Genomic DNA, 23,976 nt, shown 5'->3' with positions numbered 1-23,976 from the left:
TGTCCAGGGTTCAAAGCCTGGCCCCAGGGCCTCAAAAAAAAAAAAAAAAGAAAAAGAAAAAGTATTATTGGGAGTGTTGGTTTTGTTATTTTTTGGGTTCACATTCTGTATCACAGATGTGACGCAGGTGCTTGAGATAATAGGGATGAAGTAATTGAGCACAGAATGCTCACAAACTCAATGTAGGTAATGATTTAACAGTAATAGATATGATGATTGATTGAGGAGGGACCTTTATGAACCACAAAGAGGGAGCATTTAACTAGAGCTAAGAATGAGGAAAGAGAGAAGAAAAGCTTTCTGGAGGAAGTGACTATGTTAGGAATTATAGCAAAAGGACTACTTTACCAAGACTTAAGTTTTACTATTTTTAACCTAGTCCTATTGGATTCCATTTCCTCTACAAAAGCGTAGTCCAAACCACCTTAGTATATCTAATTAGCAAACTCTCTAACTAGAACTCTTTTGTCTTGCAATTTGTATCTCTACTTGTTGTGAGAAACTGGCTTACCTATATCTTATTGTAAATGGTACACCTGTTCTATTGTAGATGTTGCAGTCGTTAGATGTTGCAGTTGTTCCCTGTTATTGTAAATGATGCTGCAATTCTAACAGCAAACAGCTGCTTGGTAGTTTCAACTAAATACGAGGTGGAAACTAGGGTCAAGGTTCTCAGTTTCAGAAGCTGAAAGCCCCCTTGTCCCATCTTTATTTCCTCTCTTGTATCTTTCTTTCTGTCCTTTTATTTCTTCAATTCCATGTCATCTTCCCTTTCAGCAAACCTATTGCTGAGCTGGTCTCAGCATCTATTCATTATTTATATTCAAAAATAAAGAGTCTTCATTTCAAACTTTTCTTCCCTGTACACTAGGTTTAGAATGTTGCTTTGAATTCTGATGTTTTACTTTATGGTGTCTTGTATTTGGTATGAATTATTTGTATTATTTGGCTAATGTTTCTCATTTCCAGCAAATTATGTGACTTGTTATTATAGAAACAATTGGATCCATCAGAAATAGAGAGCACCTAAAAATGCAACAGGCAGGTAGTATACACCAAGTAACTCTTAGGAAATTCAAGTAATATATAAAAATCAGATTGAACAAATGAAAATTTGACAAAATAACTAGGTTGGAAAGTTCTCTAAAAAAAGAATAATTTACTTAGATAAAAGGAAGACAAATGATGCATGACATATAATCTATAAAATATTAATATCATTAGAGGTTAGTAATAATTGAATTAAATAATTTGAGACATTGTATAATATTTTATGATTTGAGGAATAAAACTGTCTGTATATGTGCCTATGTGTACATGTATATATGCATGTGTGTAAATATATATATTTAAAATGATCTTTATTTTTTAGTCTTTCCAGGGACTCTTACCATCCTTAATCCATAGGCTACAAAATAGGGGGTTGAATATGGTAATCACAAATGTGTAAAACAGGGGGATCATTTTGTCATCATCTGTTGAGTGGGAAGACTGGGCCAAAATACATCAAGATCATAGTTTCCTGGAAAATTGTAACAACAGTGAAGTGGGTGTGCAGGTGAAGAAAGATTGGAAATTATACTAAGCCAAGTACTCTTAAATTTGAGAAAATGATATAACAATAAGACACCAGAACTCCTGATATGGTAGTCAGTTCAAGGAGGCCAAAAAGGGTGAATAACAAGAAATCATCAACTTGCATATCAGAACAAGAAAGGAGGTAAAGAAGAGGTAAATCACAGAAAAAAATGTATAATCTCATTTGACTCATAGAAACATAAGCAGAATGCTAATGTTCTATGTGTCAGATCATCCATCTTTCTCACCAAGTAAACCCCATCCATGAGCATAGAGTTCACCCTGCTGTACATGTTGACTGTATAGAGCAAGGGATTGCTAATGTCCCTGTACCTACCAAAGGCCATCACCACCAACAGGAGAACATTCAGAATCTACAAAGATACAGAAGATGAATAATAAAGAACACAAACAAATAAGGAACTGATGTTTTCTTGTCAAAGAGGTCCAGGAGCATCTTGGACCCAATTGTTGTGCAATAGCAGAGGTCATAGAAGGAAAGATGGCCGAGGAAAAAGTACTTTGGTGTATGAAGCTGGGAATGCAATCTAATTAGAATGATCATTCCAAGATTTTCAAGAATATTAATTAAATAAGCAACTCAAAGTATGATGAATAAGTCCTCTTAGATCTTGAAGTTAGTAGTTACTATCAAGAAAAGAATTCAGTCAAAGGAGAAAAATTTCCCATGTCTATTCTTTATTCTTCTTCCAAATTTTGCAAAATGATCAAGAAAGAGTTGACCCATATGTAACTATCTGGATATCCACATGCTATTATCTGTAAAGCAGAAAGTGCTTTGTTTCTCCAAATTTTCTTATTTATCCTCAAAAAATACCCAGACAAGTGTGACTTTTCAAGAGGCATTGTTTTCTGGTTGAAAATTGTTTTTAAAAGTCTGAGATAGGAAGTTAAGAAATTTTTATTCTGAATCTAGATATCATTCATGAGATATGTGATGTACTAGCCTCTATTGCCTTTCACAGGCAGAAAATTTGATTGAACTGACAGCTCATTTCATACTTAAAACTAAACTAATGTGAAATGAACACCAAAACTAAGTAGACAGGGCAAGATGATACAGTACTAAACATCTCATATATGTGAAAATTAACAAATGGACAACAAAAGTGATCACATTTATTTCATTCTTCAATAAACAAGAATGATTTTAAAGCTTCAGCAAAAATGAGCGTATCATTGACATGATATTGTATATAAATTATTAAATATAATTATCATGTCAACGTTTTTATTTTGTGGTGTTTTAGTGTTTACAGAAATATGAGATAAGTTTTATTGAACTTCACTATCATTTTATTTTTCATTTTCCCTTGCGTTCACTTCCTCATCTGTTTGCTTGTTATCTTCTCATTGTTTGCTCCTTGTTTTTGCTCATTGTCTGCCTCCTTGTCTGCTTGTTGTCTGTTTTGTTTTGTTTTTCTTTTTGGAGGCACTGGGAACTGAAACTGGGACTTGCCATATGGGAGGAGGGCGCTCAAATGCTTAAGCCAAATTCATTCCCTACTATCACTTTTTGAGCTTCCAGGGCCAGAGAATGAACCCAGGACCATGTATGCAGGAAGCTGGCACTCAACCACTGAGCCACATAGCCTCTCCTGAATTGTTTTTCTTTTTCACTTGATTGCTTGTTTTTTTTTTTTTTGTTTTTAGGAGGCACCAGGTACAAACCCAGGACCTTGAGCCACATCTGCTCCCAACAACAGGATTTAACACATATTTACATCTCTGGATTTTACATTGATGTTTCTAGTAAAAATTAAAATAGGAAGAGGAACAATAAATATTTTGTAAATATATGGAATTCCATTTTTTATATACGTGTGTATGTGATTATATGTTTGTGTGGTATGTATGTATCTTTCTGTTGCTATATGAAAATTAGAATGTGAGCTTTTGTCTGATTTTAATTTTTTTCTAGAATTTAATATTGTGATATGTGGCCCATGTGGACTTGAGTTTACACATATTGGTTCTTTAAATGTGAAACGTCAACTTAACAACCAGAACACATCAAATTAATAAGTATAGTGATATAAATTTCTCAGAGGTAAAAATAATGGCTTATTTAGGAATCTTGGTTAAAATATTAATTTGTAAAATCTATGCTTCACACAAATGAGGTCAATTAAATTCACACAGCTCCAATAAAAAAATATTGTTTGGTCATGAGATTTCAGAATTTATTTAATGGAATAAGTAGGTATAAAACAATTCATTAAAAATTCCTCAATAGTTGACCGCACACTTTTCTTAAATATTTTCCTATATTCTTTATATATGGCAACTCAGAACTCTACCTGAATTGAGCAAATCTTTCTCTCCATGCATCTGGTAGGTGAACAAGAGACATATCACATTTTATTTTTACCTAATGACATTTGGAACTAAAGTCTCTAAAGTCTCTGCCTGCCTACTTCTGTGTTAGGCAAACATGAGATTAATTAGATATCCGGTTCTGTATTTTCCCCTAGTGAATGCTACAACAGCTTTAGCAACTACTAAACTTTTAATTTTTCACTTTTGTAACTTAATTGATCCAAGTCAGGAAGGGAACAGAAGTGATTTTAATGTGATGCTTCATTACATTAAATCTATACTCTTTTCCTCCAGTCGAAAGAGACATCTAATAAAATTCATTAGATTCTCTATTTAAAGACTTCAATTTCCGTTTCATTGTTCATCCTGTTTATTCCATTTATGAAAGTTTCCTTCACATCCCCATTTAGAAATCTTACAGTTATTCAATGTTTAATTTAAATAAAAACTTTTTTCCTTAAGTGTGTCTGATTGCATTTTCCCAATCATGTGCAATTCAAATTTCAATGATTTTATGAAAGTATAGCATTCACTACTGTTTTAATTTCCCAGATGCTAAAATAACATTAAAAAGTTTGTCTTTAAAAATGGATATTTATTGACTCACCATTTTGAGGTTAAGAGAAGTGCAAAATTGAGGTGTCAGCAAGATGATGCTTTCTTTCCAAAGACTGTGGTATTCTGTGACTGGCTGGTTGCAGGAGAAAATTGGCCCTTAGCTTTTGTGTCACATGGCAATGCGCATGGAAGTCTCTCCTGGCTTCTATGTCTTTTTGATTCTCATTTTTTCTATAAAGGACTCTAGAATTTTGGATTAAAACCCAAAATGATTCAATGAGGCCCTATCTTAACTGAAGTAATATTTTTAAGAGATCTTGGTTCACCAGAATGTGGACCAAGATCAAGAAAATATCCATCTAGACCCAAAAGGACAGGTTCTTCCCACAGCAAAATGCATTAATTACACTACTGTTGGCCTCCGCTGCGGCACTGCAGGCGGGTCACTGCAGGCGAGTCGCTGCCGGGGATCGGGCCTACGCCACGGCCTGACCGGGGCGGCAGCGGGTGGCTCAAGGCTTGGGGGACGCGCGGTTCGATGGAGGAAAAACCACGGAGACGAGGTCTATGCGCAGGTCTGATTTTATTCGGGAAGTACATGGGGTTTTATAGTGTCATGGAGGCAGGGAGGTTGTGGGAGGGGCATGTCCGCGGGGCAGCTGAGGATTGGCTGCAGAGGCAAGGGCGGACCTGCGGTTTATGACGTAAGCCATTGATGGCAGAGGGGGCTGTTTCCGAGGTTGTGCCGGGGCGGATACGGGATGAGGGCGGTTGAAATGAGGCGGGAAGAACAGCGATCGGCTGGGAGGGGGAAGATAACAGTGGCTGGGAGGAGGGGCAGAGGGAGGCAGCAGCACAAACTGCTGCTGAGAAGGGCCATAATACAGGGAGGTTACGAGCAACAGGCGGGCAAAGTGTAAGGAAGCGAAAGGCAGGGTGGGAGCAGGGGACACACTACAAAAGCCCAACAGACTTGAGTCATTTCAGTAATAATGGTAAGTACAAAGTTTCATCAAAATCAGTTAAGAATATGATCCATTCTAGGACAAAGTAATCCTCTGTGGACTTGTGAATCTTAGAAAATAAGTTATATATTTCCAATAGGGAATTGTGGAACAGACGTAGGATAAACATTCCCATTCCAGAAAGGAAACAAAGCTATTACATGGCATTTGGTTAGCAGCAGGGAAAGTAAAGCAATTTTTGGATAAACTTAGAACTTTCCAAACTTCACTTTCTGGTTTCTTTGGGCTTAAGAATCTAGTTCTCACTTTATCCCCTTCTTCTTGCATTTTACTATAAGCTAGCTGCAAGTAGAAGATGGGGTGTACCTTCTGCACCTAACCTGGAAATCTCCTCAGTTAATATCCAATTTCATCTCTTAAAAATTTTACTTTCAAACCAACATCCAGAACACAATTTTGCCAAGTTCTCTGCCAATTTATGACAAGTATTGCCTTTCTTCCAATTTACAATAACATATTAATTATTCTCTTCTAATACCTCATTGGAAGTAGCCTTATTCCCAAAGCTATTTCCACATTTTTAGGTTTTTTACAAAGCACCCTACATTCCAGTACCAAAAAACAGGTTTATTTTTCCAACTGCTAAAACAAATATCATACAATGGATTTGCTTAAACAATGAATCTGTTCATGATTCTGTGGCTAGGTAAAAGTCCAAAATTAGAGCATCAGCAAGGAAATACTTTCTTCCTATGGTAATCCTTGGTTGTTCATTTTTCTGTCACTTGGCAATGCACACAGCAACCTGTCCTGGCAACTAAATCCATTTGATTCTCATGCTGTCATACCTCAACTGAAGTAAAATCTTGGAGAGATCTATCCACAACGAGTCCACAGCCACCACCATGCAGAACAAGTATAAGAACATGTCTAAATGGAGTATACAATTCAATTCACCACAACTAAATTTTGAACACTCTCTAATTTTGTTTATTTTGTTCACAGATGTGCCTTGTAACTGCTTTTTAATGACTTCCTCAGAAATAAAAATAGATTTGTCTAATTTTTGTATATCTCATAACCGCTAAAACTGTGGACTTGCACAATAATAGGCGATTTAATATTTTTTCAAAACACCTTTATGTTGTGCAGCTGGTGGGTGATGGACAAAAAATAGAAATAAGAGGATTTGGAGGATGGTTTGACTAATATGCAAGGGTGATTTTTTAAAAAAGCTGTGTGCACATTGTGAAAATGAAAGATCTCATCTTTGTGAAAAGCAAGTTCTATTTGTTTCCAAAAAATAATTTGTTTGCCATTATTAATGCCAATTCTCCTAAAAGGTGAAGTACCAAAATTGTAAATTTGAGTCCTCCCCAATCTGCCCCAAGAGCTCTGATGTGATCCTCTATGCATCTTGAGCCTTAGTCTGCACTGTTGATCCTTGGCTTGACTTGACTATCAACAGGAACTTGAGTTAGTCATACCTTCAAACTGACCTTACTGAAATAAACTTCCATCCACCTTACCTTTGGTAATGTGATTTTTATGTACTTCTTCAGTCAGGGCCCATTGCTGTGTGTGCATGTGACAACAAAAATTTCACACATACACACACATGGGTATTTGTTTGAATAAGCTAAAAATGCTAATATAAAAAGAGTCTAGGGATGAGAAATGTTAGGGTTTTACAATTGGCTGGTGTTAATCACGGCAGATTAAATTGGTTGCAAACTTTTGTCATTTCTCCCATGTTTCCATTGTGTCTTTGCCCCCTTCCTTTAAATTTCATCTGTTCCCTGATGACTTTGATGAAAAGTATGGAAGAATTAACTCCAAGTCAGCTCTGTAATTAACCTTCAAGAAGTTATATTTACATAGATACTTAGAGTAGCATAGTTCTTAGTGACCAAAAACTGGGGGGAGGGGGGGGGAAAGGCCATCAATAAGGAAATAGGAGACTTTTAGCTTGTACAGTTAAGTAATTAGGAGTACTCTTGAGTCTTGTATGTACCCTCAAATATATGACAATATCCTTGTTTTCTCAACAAGGTGATTTTGTGTGTTGCCCATCAGAAAGCCAGAACAGAGCCAGATGAAGTAGGCAAATATCAAGAAATTCCAAGAAAGATCTTTATTTCTCCTAAATAATGCATTCTCCTAAAAAATGCATTTCTTCACACTTATATGATTTCCATGTCCCACCAGTATATCTGATTTCTTACAAGTTTTAAAAGGTTATATTCAAGGCACATACTATGCCCTCATTTACCTCTGTTTTAACTATCGTGCACAAATACTTAAAATATTACTGAGATTTTGATTATATCAATTATTTGTTTATTTCCTATTTTGTATCTTAGACATAGGGCAAAGTCTTTGGATAACAGGAATGAAAATGAAAAACTCAGACCTTGACCAAAAAATGCTCACAATACCATATTGTAAAAATGATTTAATAAGCAGAATAGTACTCTTAAAATACCCTGAGGAGAGGGTTATTGTGAATCCAAAAGGAATATTTATCCCTAACTAAGAATGGGGAAGAAGAGAAAGAAAATTTTCCAGAGGAAATGATGGAGGAATTAAGAATTACCATTCAAGTACATATTTCCCTGAGGCCCTTCCCTTTGTTCTTTATAAGCTCAACGTGTTGAACTTCATTTCATCTAAAAAGGTACAGTTACGACTTTCTCTTTTCCTCTCTAATTGCCAGTCCCTCTGACTATAATGCTTTCTTATACCCAAATTTCACGTTTACTCATACTTCATATCTGAGACAAAATTTCTTCATTCATGGAAATCTTCCTTCTCTACATAACAATTTCAATTTCTTTGGATCTAAAGCATACAGTCTTTTAATTTTATGATGATTTGCAGGTTTTAATAATTATTTGGATGCTTATTATTTAATGTTTTTGTTATTTCTACTAGATTGTAAAATTCCTTAGTGTAAAACTTCTGGATTCACCCTGAAATATAATACTAAGCACCTAAATGCACAAAAGATATTTAATAAACACTGAGTGCATCTTAGAATAGCTTAAAGACTACATAACTGAAAGTAGAAAGAATAAAAATTTAACATGACAAAAAGGGCCAGCTAAGTTTTTGATAAAAAGGAAGTAATATGCATTACCTCCAGATCTATCATGCAACATTTCCATTTAGGAAAGATCAAACTGTTTCTATGATTTTTAAATGAGCATTTAAGACAACTTTTTTCCTCATGTATTGCCAGTTGATTTTAACTCATTATGATTTTAACAACCATATATGTATGTATAAATATATATATATTTATTAATATAATATTTAAAACCACCTTCTATTTTTCCCTCTTTGCAAGGCCTCTTTCACATCTTTGTTTCTTAGACTATAAATTAGAGGATTTAACATGGGAATCACATGGGTGTAAAATAATGAGGCTATTTTGTCTTCATCTAAGGAGTAGGAGGAACTAGGCTGGAAATACATGAAGAGCATGGTTCCTTGAAAAATAGCAACGGCAGTTAAGTGGGATGTGCATGTAGAGAAAGTTCTGAACCTCCCATTAACTGAGTGGATGTTGAATACTTGGCCCAGTGGTTAGGGCATCTGTCTACCACATGGGAGGTCCCAGGTTCAAACCCTGGGCCTCCTTGACCCGTGTGGAGCTGGCCCATGTGCAGTGCTGATGCGCACAAGGAGTGCTGTGCCACACAGGGGTGTCCCCCGCGTAGGGGAGCCCCACACTCAAGGAGTGCATCCCATAAGGAGAGCCGCCCAGCGTGAATGAAAGTGGAGCCTGCCCAGGAATGGCCCCCGCACACAAGATGATGTAACAAAAAGAAACAAAGTTTCCCGTGCCACTGACAACAACATAAGCGGACAAAGAAGAACACGCAGCAGATAGACACAGAGAACAGACAACTGGGGTCGGGGGGGAAGGGGAGAGAAATAAAATAAATAAATAAATATTTTTTAAAAACCTTATAGGCTGATATAACAATGAGACACTATAGGGAATTGAACTTGGTCCAGTGGATAAGGCATCTGTCTACCACATGGGAGGTCTGCAGTACAAACCCCAGGCCTCCTTGACCCATGTGGAGCTGGCCCAACTAGAAGTATGGTGAATAAGGTCCCTTTGATCTCAGAGTTAGTAGTTATTCCCAAGAAAATGAATTCATTCAAGGCGGAGCAATTTCCTTGCTCATTTTTCTCTTCTCTTGCAAAAATGATCAAGGAAATAGTCAATCCACAGCTAACTATTTGGACATCCACAAGCTATTTTTTGTAAAATAGAATGTTACTTCTTCTGTAAAATTTCTTTGTTATCCTCAGAAAATACCCTAAGTATCACTTTTAAAGAGGTGTTGTTTTCTCATTGAAGAAAAAAAAAACATTTGAAACAGGACTTGGAAATATTTTATTCTAAATCTAGATGTCATTCATGAGATATATGAGGTCTTAACATCTTACCTTATCTCATGCAGATTTGACTAAACTGAAAGCTTATTCCAGATCAAAATGATGTCTAAGAAACACCAAAGTTAGACAGAAAAAACAGAAGGTAACAGCATAAACATTTCATATGTTTGAAAATAAACACTAAAATGGACAAAAAATTGGCTAAATTCATTGCATTCTGCAAAAAACACAATGGACTTTATAAGTTTCAGCAACAAAGGACATATCACTGAATTAATCATATTGCATGTAAGTAAATGACCAAAATTATGTTACTGTTTTTAGTGTATTATGTCCTTAGTGTTTCTTGACATATGAGACATATTTTATTGACTTTTTCTATCACAGGTCCTCATTTCTTTTCAACAGTATTTATAACCCTCTGTATGACTGAACTGACAAATTCCCTGAGAAACCAAACAGATATGGTACCAAGAAGTAGTGTCGGGAAACGGACTTTGGCCCAGTGGTTAGGGCGTCCGTCTACCATATGGGAGGTCCGCGGTTCAAACCCCGGGCCTCCTTGACCCATGTGGAGCTGGCCATGCGCAGTGCTGATGCGCGCAAGGAGTGCCGTGCCACGCAAGGGTGTCCCCCGCGTGGGGGAGCCCCACGCACAAGGAGTGCGCCCGTGAGGAAAGCCGCCCAGCGTGAAAAGAAAGAGCAGCCTGCCCAGGAATGACGCCGCCCACACTTCCTGTGCCGCTGACGACAACAGAAGCGGACAAAGAAACAAGACGCAGCAAATAGACACAGAAAACAGACAACCAAGGGAGGGGGGGAAATTAAATAAATAAATAAATCTTTAAAAAAAAAAAAAAAAAAAAAAAAGAAGTAGTGTCCACTGGTTATAACTCATACATTTGCATGTCTTTTTAATGGACTTTTCCATTTAAAATGACAATGGGAAGAGTAGCAATAAATATTTTGTATATATAGAGTATTCTGTTTCTTGTATATATGTGTATGTTTAGGTGTATGTCTGGTGTGTTTTTATCTCTCTGTTACTATATGAAAATTAGAATGTGGTCTTTGGTCTGGATTTAATTCTTTCTGTAATTAAATATTACAGAATGTGGTCCACATGTGCTTGAATTTACACATATTTACACATACTGTTTCTTGTAATATGATACCTCAATTATGACTTGCATTAAAACTAGAATCAATTAAACTAATGAGGAAAATAATACCACTATCACAGTGGTAAACATAATGACTTACAAATCTTGGTTAAAATATAAATAAATAAGTAAAATATGTATGTTCTCTAATCAAATTTGGTCAACAATTTAGGGTTCACAGTTCATTTAATGGATAAAAAAATCATAAAATGATTCACTTAAATATTCCACAATACTTGATTCTTCATATTTCACACATACACACATACACACACACACAGGTTTTCTCTCTATTCTTTAATTGTGAAAACTCAGAAACCTACCTTACATGAGCAAGTCTTTCTCACCATGCCTTTGGTAGGGGAAGAACAGACCAATCACATTTTATTTTATTCTAAATGGCTGTTGGGACTTAAATCCCTAAACCCTCTGCCTTTAGTCTGCTTTATTATGTATACATAAGATTAATTAGATTTCTGATTCTGTGTTTTCCCTTGTGAATGCTGCAATAACTTAACAAAGACTGAATTTTTAATGCTTCATTCTTTTCTCCAAATTGATCAACGACAACAAGGGAGCAGAATTGATTTAATATTATGGTCTTCAGCTATCCTGTATGTATACACTCTTTGTACAGTTCAAGGAGAAGTCTAAATAAATTCTTTAGACCCTCTACTTAATGACTTTAATATCCTTTACATTGTTCATCCTGTTTCTTTCATTGCTGAAACAGTCTCTTTCACCTCTCCATTTAGAAATCTGATACTCCTTCAATGGTTATCTGAAATTCCACATTTTAAATTAAGTATTTGTGATTGCCTTTCCCCAACCATATGCAAAATACTAATTATTTTATGAATGTAGGGCATCCATTATGCATAGCATAAAATTATATTTCTTTTGTTAACTTATGTGTCACTTTCCAACATTGTAAACTCCTTAGTAATAAAATCAGGTTTGGCTAATTACTAAATATCCTAAAACCCCTAGCAAACAGACTTGAATCACAGTTTTGTTAAAACATTTTGAGGTGGTCAGGTTAGTGACAGAGTTGAAATAAAGAACCTTTGGGGTTGTTTTAATCAACATAGTTCATTCATACAAGGGTAATTCTTACAAAAAAAAAAAAACACATCAAAAAACCAACAACCAACAACAGCAGCAACAACAACAAAAAACAGCTATGTGTTACCGAGTGAGGTGGTCCATTACCTAACATGCACAAAAGTCAGTGCCATGATACCAGGATATTGAGGAATGAAAGAGTTTATTATGAGGTCGACAGCAAGGAGACAGGAGGCAAGGCTCAAATCTGTCTCTCCAGGTTGAAAACTTAGGGAAGTTTTATAAGATGGGAACAATGGGAGGTGGGGACTATCTTGAAATATGGGTTGACATGTCCTGATTGGGTGTTTATTAACATCTGATCAGAAGAGGAGAGGATTACAGTTTAGGTTCAAAAACAGAACATATGCAAGATGGACATTATTCTGATTTATGTGTGGCATAACTAGAAAATGGCATCTTTATCACGAGTTTTAGCAGGGCAGACCTCATTAGGTTGCTTTCAGTCACAGTTAGCAGGAAATGCACACACAAGGTCTTGGAGAGTCTCCATTAGCTCAGTAGGACTAGTTGGGGCTAAGGCAAACTTACCTTTAGGGACACAGGTAACAGGGAAGCCATAAAGGGAGTTAAAGGTAAGGGACCCAAGTTACAATAATGAGTAAGGGCTAAGGATTCCTGTTGAAAAGGTTTCTTGTGCACTCTTGTTTTTTGTTATTGTTGTTTATAGCAATGTTCCATTTGTTTCCAAAAGCAATTTTTTGCCATTTGTATATATTTTTTTCTAAATTGAAATGTACTAAAAGTGTACGTTTTTCTCCACCCATATTCACCCCAACAGTCTCTATGTAATCATCAAACTTGCTGCATCTTAGCCTACTCTCTTGTCCCTGGTTTGATTTAGCTACTTCAGCAAGAACCTGAGCTAAACTTACCTTCACACTGATCTGATGATATAAATTTCCTTCCACCCTTCCTTTGGTAATGTGATTTTTAAGTATCTCTTCTATCAGTGTCCTTTGTTGAGTGAATGTATGTGAAAAATAATAAAAATTCACACATATACACATACACACTCCTAGATATTTACTTATATAAGCTAAAAGCTAATAAAATAGAATATGGAAATAATACATTTCAGGATGCTATATCTTTCTAAAGGTAGATGAGGCACACTGATGATAGTTGCCAATTGTTTTGTCACTTCTACCATGGAGACATAATGTCCTTCCCCACTTCCTTTGAATGTGGACTGTTCCCTGACTGCTTTGATGAACAACCCCATGTCAGGTCTGTAATTAGCCTTCAAAATGACAAATTTACTGAGACATTTATTGTAGCATAGTATATAGTGACCAAGAACTGGAAACAAAAGAATGTCTGTCAATAGGGGGAATAGGCAAATAGATTAAGATAGTTCCATAATGTGGAATGTTATATATTCACTAAGTAGGATACACTAGCATTCTTTCTATTGATGAGAAAGTATTTGCAAAAGGCTGTGGTTGACTGAGAAGATTAATAAACAAATAAGTATATATGCATCATTATACCAAATGATATACAAATCTTAAAAAAAATAAAAAACAATCTTTTAAATGGAATTCTAGTGGTTTGTCTTAATAGGAAAGATACAGTTTTGAACATAAATTTGTGAAATGGAACAAAGGAGGGGTAAAAAGAATCCATTGATTAAGTAAAGTAAAATTCTATGTTATAATTTCAAAGTAAAAATACATGAAATATGTGTAGATATGTGTATTTTCATTTGTGTACTTACTTAAACTTTTTTTAAAAGATAGATTTAAATCTTCTGGCATGGGGATATTCAAGCATATGCTTTATAAAAACAAAACCAAATTACATTGTGTGATTAATTTTTTTCCAAAATATATGTAACATCTTTCTGTGTGGACAAATTATTTTATTTTCATGTATTCAAGGACATTATCTGAAAGAATATTAAATAACCTTCTAATGGTTGAGAATGACAAAGGCTAAGAAAAAGATTATTAGCTTTGCTTTTAATACGTTCATATTATACCTTTACAATCTGAAAGAACAGTAACTTTCATTTAAATTTTGAAAAATAATCTAATAAAACGTAATAGAGGTCTTATTTGATGCTTAATTTTTTTTAAAAACAGAAGCCTCTGCTGCAAAAAGTCTTACACAAAATTCAAGATTTGCAAAGCATTGGTAAAATTGCATGCTAAATTCTAGTTCATATTTTTTAAACATTGTGGACTGGGTCTATTTTTCAAGGAACTGAGGAAATCCTCTGAGGGGGCTACTCAATCTGCAGAGGGGCATGAGAATAGGGACAGGCAAGAGTGGGGGAAGAATCTGGATTTTATCTGTTTCATGATGAGACTCAGACCTCTGAGAAAACTTGAGGAGCCAGTTGGGGAGCAACCTGCACTCAGGCCAGGGCATACACCAATTATTGAGTAGGGAGGGGCCTGCAGCAAGGAGAACACTGTCCACAGGGCATAGGCGGCCTCAGGGATATTCTGCCTGACATTGGCCCATTGTCCCAGGCCCAAGGATAGTAGGGGGTGTCCAGTAGCACTCAGACATTGGCAACCCGGCACAGGCGCCCTTACGGTCTGCAACTGGGTTCCACTTAGACCTGTTGTCTGGAGACCTGCTCTCAGGCTCACTGTCTTCTGGAACCCCAGCTCTTCCCATGGACCCATGGACCTGCAGCCACACCTGAGTGGACTGAGGGAGTTCTTGGGTCCTGAACTCAGATTCCAGGAAGAAAGTTTCACTCTGCACGCTCAGCCTGGAATACCATCACTTTCACAGGCTTGCTAGGCGCAGAAAGGGCCTCCTGTAGTGATAGGGTTTAGGATTCCCTGCAGTTTCCCACTGGGCACTCCCACAGGGAAGTGCTCAGCATCCCACTCAGGGCCTCCACCCTCAGCTCTCAGATGTGACTGTGCAGCATCGAGCACTGCCCTGCAAGCTCAAGGTGTATGCAGTGCTCAGAGGTGACAGGATGCGGCTCCCAGGGCAGCCAGTTCTGGCAGCTCTCCAGGCTGCAGACTATGCCCAGCTCCAGCCCCTCCACACGTCCTGGATTCTGATGGACCCAAAGAGGAGGACGTGCTGGACTGCCCACCATAGCCAGGCATCTCCATGGTAGTCTGGACTCAGTTCCTGTGCTTGTAGCCAGGCTGCCTCCTCTGCCACCAGTTGCCAGGGAAGACCTTCTTGTCCGAGGAGCAGAGAGGGTGCACCACCTGGCCTGGCCTCTCCCCCAGGGCCACAACTCAGTAAGAGGCCTTCGGAGCCGTGCCCTCGCAGTTTCTGACACCGAACTCGAGGTTTCATTGCTGAACAGGGAAGCCAAGCACTCGAGCTCCAAGTGCACATGTACTTGCACCTAAGCTGCCAGCTGGGCTGAGGTGGCTCCTAGGGCCAGCAGGGTACACGTGATCGCACCCAAGCAGCACTTAGCGATGCACGGTGGCGGGACTGGCAACGCTCACCTCCAGGGAGCCATGGCCGAAGTCCCAGTGCAATGAGTCCCTTGGCCAGGGGGCAGTCACCTGGGGGGCTACTGGCTGGCCTGAGGCCACAGGTGTGTGGGGTCCTCCAGGGCAGCCCACAGGTTGGGGGAACTTGGTGGAGGAGGGTAGGACTCCGCAGCCGGGTTCAGGGCTGCAGGAGGCCTGAGCAGAAGGGTAGGAGGGAGGTGGAGGCTCTGGGGCTGGGCCGCCTTATGCAGGCACAGGCCCTGCTCCCAGAGAGCTCCCAGGCCTAGGCCAGCCACAAAGCAGAAGGCGCGGCAGGCCTCAGGAGCCAGTGGGCCCAGTGGACAACTGAAAAGGTCCCTGGTGCCACGGAGCCCGAGATGTGTCAGCACACAAGCTCACACGTTTACATGTATATATAATGCTAGGATTGCAAAAAGTAAACTGCATACTAAAGTTGAAAAGCATGGTTCTTACAGTTAGTATTGGCAGGTAAGACAAGCCTTCCGGCAAGAATTTTTTGTTAATCTTATAATATTAGACCCTGTAATAGAGAACTTTATTTAAGTGAGAAGTGCAGGTAATAAATATATCCTTTTATTCTTTATCCAGATTGTCAAAATGGTGGAGGAAACAATGATATGGCAGGTAACTGGATAAAATAGTCCCTGTTTCGCTCATTACTTTCATGTCCTATTCCGCTGCAGTGAACAACCCTGTGTGTCATTGGCACAGGGATGGACAAAGTCTGTGATTTGGGACCCACTTAAATGGGAACCCTCAGGATTGCTGGAGATGAGGGTGGAAGAGCTCCAAGAGCAATAGACCGAAGTAACAGACAGAAATGTGTTAGGGCAAACCGTGCCTCTCTGGGAAAGTTGCTCTTGCTCAGGCAAGAGAATGAAGACTTTCAGTGGACCTTACTTTGGAATTTATGCTCCCCCATGTAATAAAGTTAGAGTCATTTGTAGTTTCCCTACATATGACTCTTCTGTCTCTTTTATTTGAACCTATGATTAGCACTATACTTTTTAAATATATGTCCCAGAAACTCAAATCTTGTGTCCATCCATGTGCCAGTTGGGCCCTGAATCTCAGCAGAGCTGCAGCACCTACTCTCCAATTCACCAGACTCACCTAGGACAACTAACAAGAAGATGATGATTGACAACATCCATCCCAGGGAACAGAGAGTGTCTGTAACTGCAAGCAAGATAGTTCCATCCATCTCCCCTATGTGATCTTTCCCCTCTAAACTAGAAATACAGTGGGCACAAGATAGGGGAATGAACAATAGATTAAAGTAAACTTATTATTATTCTGTTATAGACATTATTATTCTACCAGTGGAAGAAATTTTATCATAGATAAAAGGACAGTGGCCACCAGAGGTTCCAAGAGAAGGGAGAAGGAAGAGGAGGTATAATATCAGGGCATTTTGTGGACATTTGAATTGTCCTACATGACATTGCAATGATGGCTACAGGTCATTAGGTATTTTGTCATAACCTACGAAATTGTGTGGAACAGAGTTTAAGCTACAATATAAACGAGAGTCCATGGTTAGTAACATTACTTTAATATGTGTTCAACAATTGTAACCTAATGAAAGATGTTGTTAATGTAAGAATGTGTGTGTGTGTGGGGGGAGTGTAGCATATGGGAATGCCCTGTATTTTTATGTAAAACTTGTATAATCTAAAGCTTCTTTAAAATAAATAATAATAATAATAATGATAATAAAGAATTTGAGCCCCTTTTTTACAGAGAGAGAAATGAAGTCTAATAAAGAAGCAAGAATGTGAAAGATCACAGTGATTTGAGTGACCCTTGGTACCTAGTTCATCTCATGTTCCTGCAGAAGGATTTCTTAAAAGGAGATAAATTTGTAGCTTCTGGCTCTAATGTGTACTTCCCACTAACTGTGTCACTGAGTGTTATTACTACTCTATTCTTACAAATGTGGTTAAGTAAGAAATTACCATTATGTACTTATCTATTTGCTGACTTACACACATAACTAACCTACCATTACCATATCATTCCTATGTTTATGGATTTCAGTTACAAAGCTTAAGAAAGAATTACAGATAAAAGAATATGCCTGAAATATTAGCTCACTATTAGCACATATTTTTAATATCATATTTGGAAGAAACCCCATTAGTCAGTGATATACTTGTGGAAAGACTGTGAGGTAGAGGAACAGAAAAGAAGTGACTACTGGGGAATGAACAAATAGGTTAAGATACATTAAACCCTTTTGATATTATTTTTCTACTACATCTTTAGAATTCCAAGGTAGAAAGGCCACCTCATACCATCTTCCCAAGCTCTTGAGTCATAAACCTTCTTAAATTATTCCCAATTATTGGTTAGTCATCCACAACTTGCACAATTAAGGTAGAGGAAGTGATACTGAGCAAAAGCGAGTTTCTTGTCCAATGCATTTCATAATGACCAGTTCCTAAAACACCGATTTCAAAGAGAGAAGAGTTTCTTGCCAGCACACAGCAAGAACAGTGGCCTAATGGCTAAAATGAGTCCCTCCAAACTGCAGTAATTCTGATAGTTTTATAGTATCCAAAGACAGGCATGTTTAAGTTAATGAGTAATTGGAGTAGTGCTTGCTCAGTTTCCTTTATTAATAGACGTTAAGGGAGTGTCTAGTGATCATAAGACTCTGAAGTTGTAAAGCAAGATGGGGATTTCAAAAGGGCGTCAGTCACAGGTTTTTATAATGAGGAGAAAAAGGTTCTATAGTTGTTCAATCATTATCAGAGATCAAGGCACCTGGATTCTAGTTCAGCAAGTTTCAGTAATTCCAAGTATGCACTTTTGCCTATTCTACAGTATACTAAAAAGTGAAAAGGCATCTATATAATGATTCAGTAATCACACTCATATGTTAATTGTTAACCCTTAGTTACAGAAGCACAATATCAAATTAGTCATTTCAATTTTTGGTCATCCATTTACAGGGCTTAATATATCCCTACCTTTAAGTCACACCCACCAGTGCTAATAAAAGGGAACACAATGGAAATCAAATCAGTCTTTAGACTGATGATATCATACAGAAAGGAGATGGTTTAATCAGATGCCATGTTTCCATGTTCCAAATTAATGGCAGTCCCTGAAATTGTTTAGACATTAATATTTTAATTTCAAATACATTATTCTGCAATGTTACTGCTATAAGAAATAATTCCAGTATATTATGGGTTAATTGAGAAAATATGGGTGAGGAGGAAAACTTTCAAACTATTTGTCTAAACAAACATTCTCAATAGGCTTTTTTTAAAAATTAAAATTAATAGATCACAAGGAATGTTACATTAAAAAACATAAAAAAACAAAAAAAATATAAGAGGTTCCCATTTAACCCACCCCCCACCCCCACCACATCATTTTTGTAAATTATATTTTTTTGAAGATATATACATCACAAAAAAAATGTTCCACTAAAAATTATAAGAGGTTTCTGTATAACCCCCACCCCTGCCACACCAACAACCTCCCTCATCATTGCGGCACACTCATCACACTCAGTGAAAACATTTTGGGGCACTGCTGCACTACACAGATACTAGTTTACCCTGTAGTTCACACTCTCTCCCAGTACATTCAGTGGGTTATGGCAGGATATATAAAGTCCAGCATCTGACCCTGAAATATCATTAAGGACAACTCAAAATCCAAAAAATGCCCTTACATCACATCTCTTCTACCCTCTCCCTGCCCTCAGCAACTACTGTGGCCACTTTCTCCACCTCAATACTAAAATTTCTTCTATTACTCGTCACAATAGTTTTATAGTAGAATATCATTAAGTACACTCTACTCCATATTTTATTCCTCCATACTGTGGACCCTGGGATGGTGATGTCCTCTCCACCTCTAGATCAAGAGGGGGCTTAGATTCCACATGGATGATGGATACAATTCCTCTACTACAGTTGTAGGCAGTCTTGATTCCCTGGTGTGGTGGTTGATCATCTTCACCTCCCGGTTACTGACTTGGGTAAGACTGAGGAACCAAAGAGTAGGAATCGCCAGTCTGCTGAGGCTCAGGGCCCAGCTGGCATATGGGCCGTCCAGAGATTCAAGTCTCCTAGGTATGGACCATCCCTAGTGCCATCCACAAGTTAGTAAAAGTGACAGAAGAGGCATGTGTAGAAAAGTCACATCTGAGTCCAGCTCCATCACACTCAGGAGCACAAATTTCAAAGTAGGGCCCTCTGACATGGCACAGAGCTCCAAATCCATCTGCCATGACTTTACACCCTATGGATCTCTGTAACCTTCAGGAGAACCAGTACCTAGGATTGTATCTACTTTGGCTTTTTCTGGGGTCCTGCTGAGGTATGCATAAGCATGACCCCTCTGATGACCTCCCAACTCTTTTTGGAAGACTCTGAGCCATATCAACTCATTTGTCTTTGCCATTTCCTCCTTTCATTCAAGGTCAAATAGTTTTTAACACTTGATCCAACATGTAACCTGAGATATTCTGCTGGTTCAATAGGCTTTTTCAATTCCTATATTTCCCCTAACAAGTTCCTGTCTTCCTTAAATGCCAAATTGAAAATCAAAGGTGCTGTTTGGTTTTACTCCCATTCTGAAATGTTTTCACACAGAGCATTTTACAATATAGATATCAAAGCCTAGGCTGTTCAGTAACTTTTAGCTCGTTCAATTATAATATATAATTAGGAGTGTTCTTGAGTCGTCTATGACCCTTCAAATAAATGGCCATAAACATGTTTCCTTTTCAAGGACATTCAGTGCTTTGGCCATAGAAAAGTATAAGAGAGCCAGATAAAGTAGGAAAATATCAAAAAATTACATTGATGAATTCTCTTTACGTCCTGAAATAATTAATGTACATTTCCTCATACATCCATAGTCTTCAGTAACCACAACCAGTATATGTAATTTTTTTAAATTATAAAATTTATATCAGGACACATGCATACCCTTAGTTAATTGTGTTTTGACAAAGCCTCATGAGCAACTAAAATATTCCTGAAATTTTGATTTTATCAATTATTTGCTTGTTTTCCATTTTATGTCCTAGACATGCTACGAAATCTGTGGGTAAGAGAAATGAAGCACTCAAATCTTGAGTACAAACTGTTCACAACTACATATTGAAGTAAATGATTTAGTAAACAGAATAATATTTTCAAACACTCTCAGGAGAGCATTTATGAATTCAAAAGGAGTATTTTTGTGATTAGTAAGGGAAGAAATGTTAGATAGTGATGTGGAGAGGGTGGCTATGGTGGCTGATGGTTGGGAGAGGGAAGAAGAGATATGGTGTGGGGCATTTTCAGGATTTTGAGTTGTCCTAGTTGGTGCTGCAGGGATGGAAGCTGGATTTTGTGTGTCCTGTTGTGGCCCACTGGGTGGACTGGGGGAGAGTGAGGACTACAATGTGGACCACTGTCCATGTTCTGCCGTGGTTCTCCAGAATGTATTCGCTGGGTGCAGTGGATATGCTACAATTATGGAAGAGTTTGTTGATGGGGGAGGGGTGGCATGGGAGGGGTGGGGGGTATATGGGGACCTCATGTTTTTTGAATGTAACATTTAAAAGAAAAAATAAATTAATTAATAAATTAATTTAAAACACACACACACAATCAAAAGAGTATTTTTCCCTGGCTGAGAATGGGGGAGAAGGGAAGGAAAACTTTCTAGATGAAGTGAAGGAAGATTTAAGAATTACCGTTCAAGGATGTGCTTTCCTGAGGCCCTTCCCTTTGTTCTTTATAACCTAAGCTTTTTGGATCTTATTTCTTCTTTAAAGGTAAAGTGTAGATCTTCTCAAGTCCTCTCTAGTTACCAGTCCCATTGACTATAATTGTTTCCTCTCTCTAAGTTAAATCATTTCTCATCATTTAGATGTGAGACAAAATTTCTCCTTTCAGGGAAGCCTGCCTTCTCTGTGTACAAAACACAGACATGTTTTGGATTTATAGCACCTAGTCTATATATTTCATGATTATTTGAGGCTTTCATGAATCATTTGTATGATAATTAAATAACATTTACTGCTTCCATTAGATTATAATATTCATTAGTGTGAAACTACTGGAGTCACCATGAAATACTATGCACCTAAAAGTATGGCAGAATTAGTAAACATTCAATGTATCTTAGATATTTGAAATAGTATAAAAATGAAAAAAAGAATAAATTAGACATAACAAGAAACATCAGTTAATATTCCACAAAGAAGTACTATCTAAAAATTTAGGATCTCTAATGCAATATAACCATTTAGGAAAGTGAAAATTTTTGCTATGATTGTAAATTAGTACAAACAACCTTATATTTAAATGAGTATTTTACACATTCTGTCATTTAATATCACTTAATTTTATAAAAACAAGAACCACAGCTATATGTATACACATACATATATGTTATTTAAAATAAATATTCAAAATGACCATTTATTCTTCATTCTTCCCATGGCCTCTTTCACATACTTGTACCATAAGCTGTAAATCAAAGGATTTAACATGGGGATCACAAGCATGTAAAACAATGAGGTCATTTTGTCTTGAACTAAGGAGTAAGAAGAACTGGGCTGAAAACACATGAAGAGCAAAGTTCCTTGGAAAATTGCAACAACAGTTAAGTGGGATGAGCAGGTAGAGAAATCTTCCCTCAGCTGAGCTGAACAGATATTTAAAACTGATGGGATGATGTAACAATAAGACACTATAAGTGCTGATATGGTAATCAGTTCAGTGGAGTCAAAAAAGACAAGTATCTTTAATTCATTGAACTGTGTATCTGAGCAAGATAGCAGTAGAAGAGGAGGCATATCACAGAAGTGATTAATCTCATTTGACACACAGAAACATAAGAGGAATGCTATTCTCGTATGTGTCAGAGCATCCACCATTCCCACCAGGTACACCCCAGGCATGAGCATGGAGCACACCCTGCTGGACATGTTGACTGTATAGAGCAAGGTGTTGCTAATGGCCTTGTACCTATCAAAGGCCGTCACTGCCAGTAGGAGACACTCAGAATCTGCAAAGTTACGGAAGATGAGGAGTTGTAGAGCACAAACATAAAAAGGAATTGATTTGTTCTTGGGAGAGAGGTCCACCAGCGTCTTGGGCCCAATTGTTGTGGAATAGCAGATGTCAGAAAAGGAGAGGTGGCTGAGGAAAAAATACATCGGTGTGTGAAGGTGTAAATCCAATCAATTAAAATGATCATTCTGAGGTTTGCCAGAATATTAATGAGATAAACAACTAGAAGTACGGTGAATAGGGTTCCTTTGCTGTCAGAGTTAATAGTTATTCCCAAGAAAATGAATTCAGTCAAGAAGGAGCAATTTCCCCTGTCCATTCTTCTTTGTTTTTGTTCTAAACTGTTGCAAAAATGATCAAGAAAATAGCTGCTCCACAGTTAACTATCTGGTTATCCACAAGCTATTATCTGTAAAGCATAAAGTGATTTGTTTCCCTAAATTTTCTTCTGCCTCAGAAACACCAGGTTATGCAGCACCTTTAAAGAGGCATTTCTTTCTCATTGGAAAATCAAAATGTGTTAGACAGGAATTGGGAAATTTTGCCTTTAAATCTTCATGTCTTTCATGAGACAGGCTGTAGATATGACTGAACTGAAAGCTCATTCCTGAACATAATGATCTCAAGGTAACACCAAAGTTACATAGACAAGACCAGAAAGTATAGCACTAAGCATCTTAAATATTTGAAAATAAATACAGAAAAGGACTTAAACATGGCTACATTTATGGTATTCTTCATGAATTTAAAGTTTAAAAACAAAGAGAATATCACTAAATTAATGATATTGCATGTAATTTAATAAAATCAATATGTTATTCTTTTTTGTGTATGGTTTCTTCAGTGTTTCCTGAACCGAGACATTTTTTATTGAGACCTTTTCTATCACACTTCATTACTTCTTTTCCTAGCATTTATAATCCAATTCTTTGACTGACCTGGCAAAACCCCTTGAGAAACCAATATATATACTACAAAAATGTGAAAACAACAGAATTTAACACATACATTTACATATCTCTGTATTTTAAACTGATTTTTCCATTAAAAATAACATGGGTATAATAATAAAGATTTTGTAGGTCTATGGGATAGTATCTCTTGTATATATGTGTGTGGTTGGTGTGTTTTCATGCATGTGCCACTCTGTTGCTATATGAGAATTAGAATGTAAATTTTGGTCTCATTTTAACTTTTTTATAGAATTAAGTGTTATTATAGTGGTCTTTATGGGCTTGAATTTACATATCTATACATACTTGTTCCTGTAAAGTGGTATCTCATTTATTATTGGCAAAAGGCTAGAATAAATAAACTAATAACAATTAATTTACAATTGCACAGACGTAAAAAT

The 23,976-nt window shown here is 37.3% G+C and overlaps 1 pseudogene; it reads right to left on the bottom strand.

Moving 5' to 3' along the window:
• Window positions 1-8,756: 8,756 nt before the first annotated feature.
• On the bottom strand, window positions 8,757-22,941 carry LOC105746449 (olfactory receptor 5W2-like; annotated as a pseudogene).
• Window positions 22,942-23,976: the final 1,035 nt, after the last annotated feature.

The sequence above is a fragment of the Dasypus novemcinctus genome, chromosome 10, assembly GCF_030445035.2.
Source record: "Dasypus novemcinctus isolate mDasNov1 chromosome 10, mDasNov1.1.hap2, whole genome shotgun sequence".
NCBI classification, from domain to species: domain Eukaryota; kingdom Metazoa; phylum Chordata; class Mammalia; order Cingulata; family Dasypodidae; genus Dasypus; species Dasypus novemcinctus.
The sequence above is the reverse complement of the archived record's forward strand: the minus strand, read 5'-3'. Positions and strand labels throughout refer to the sequence as shown.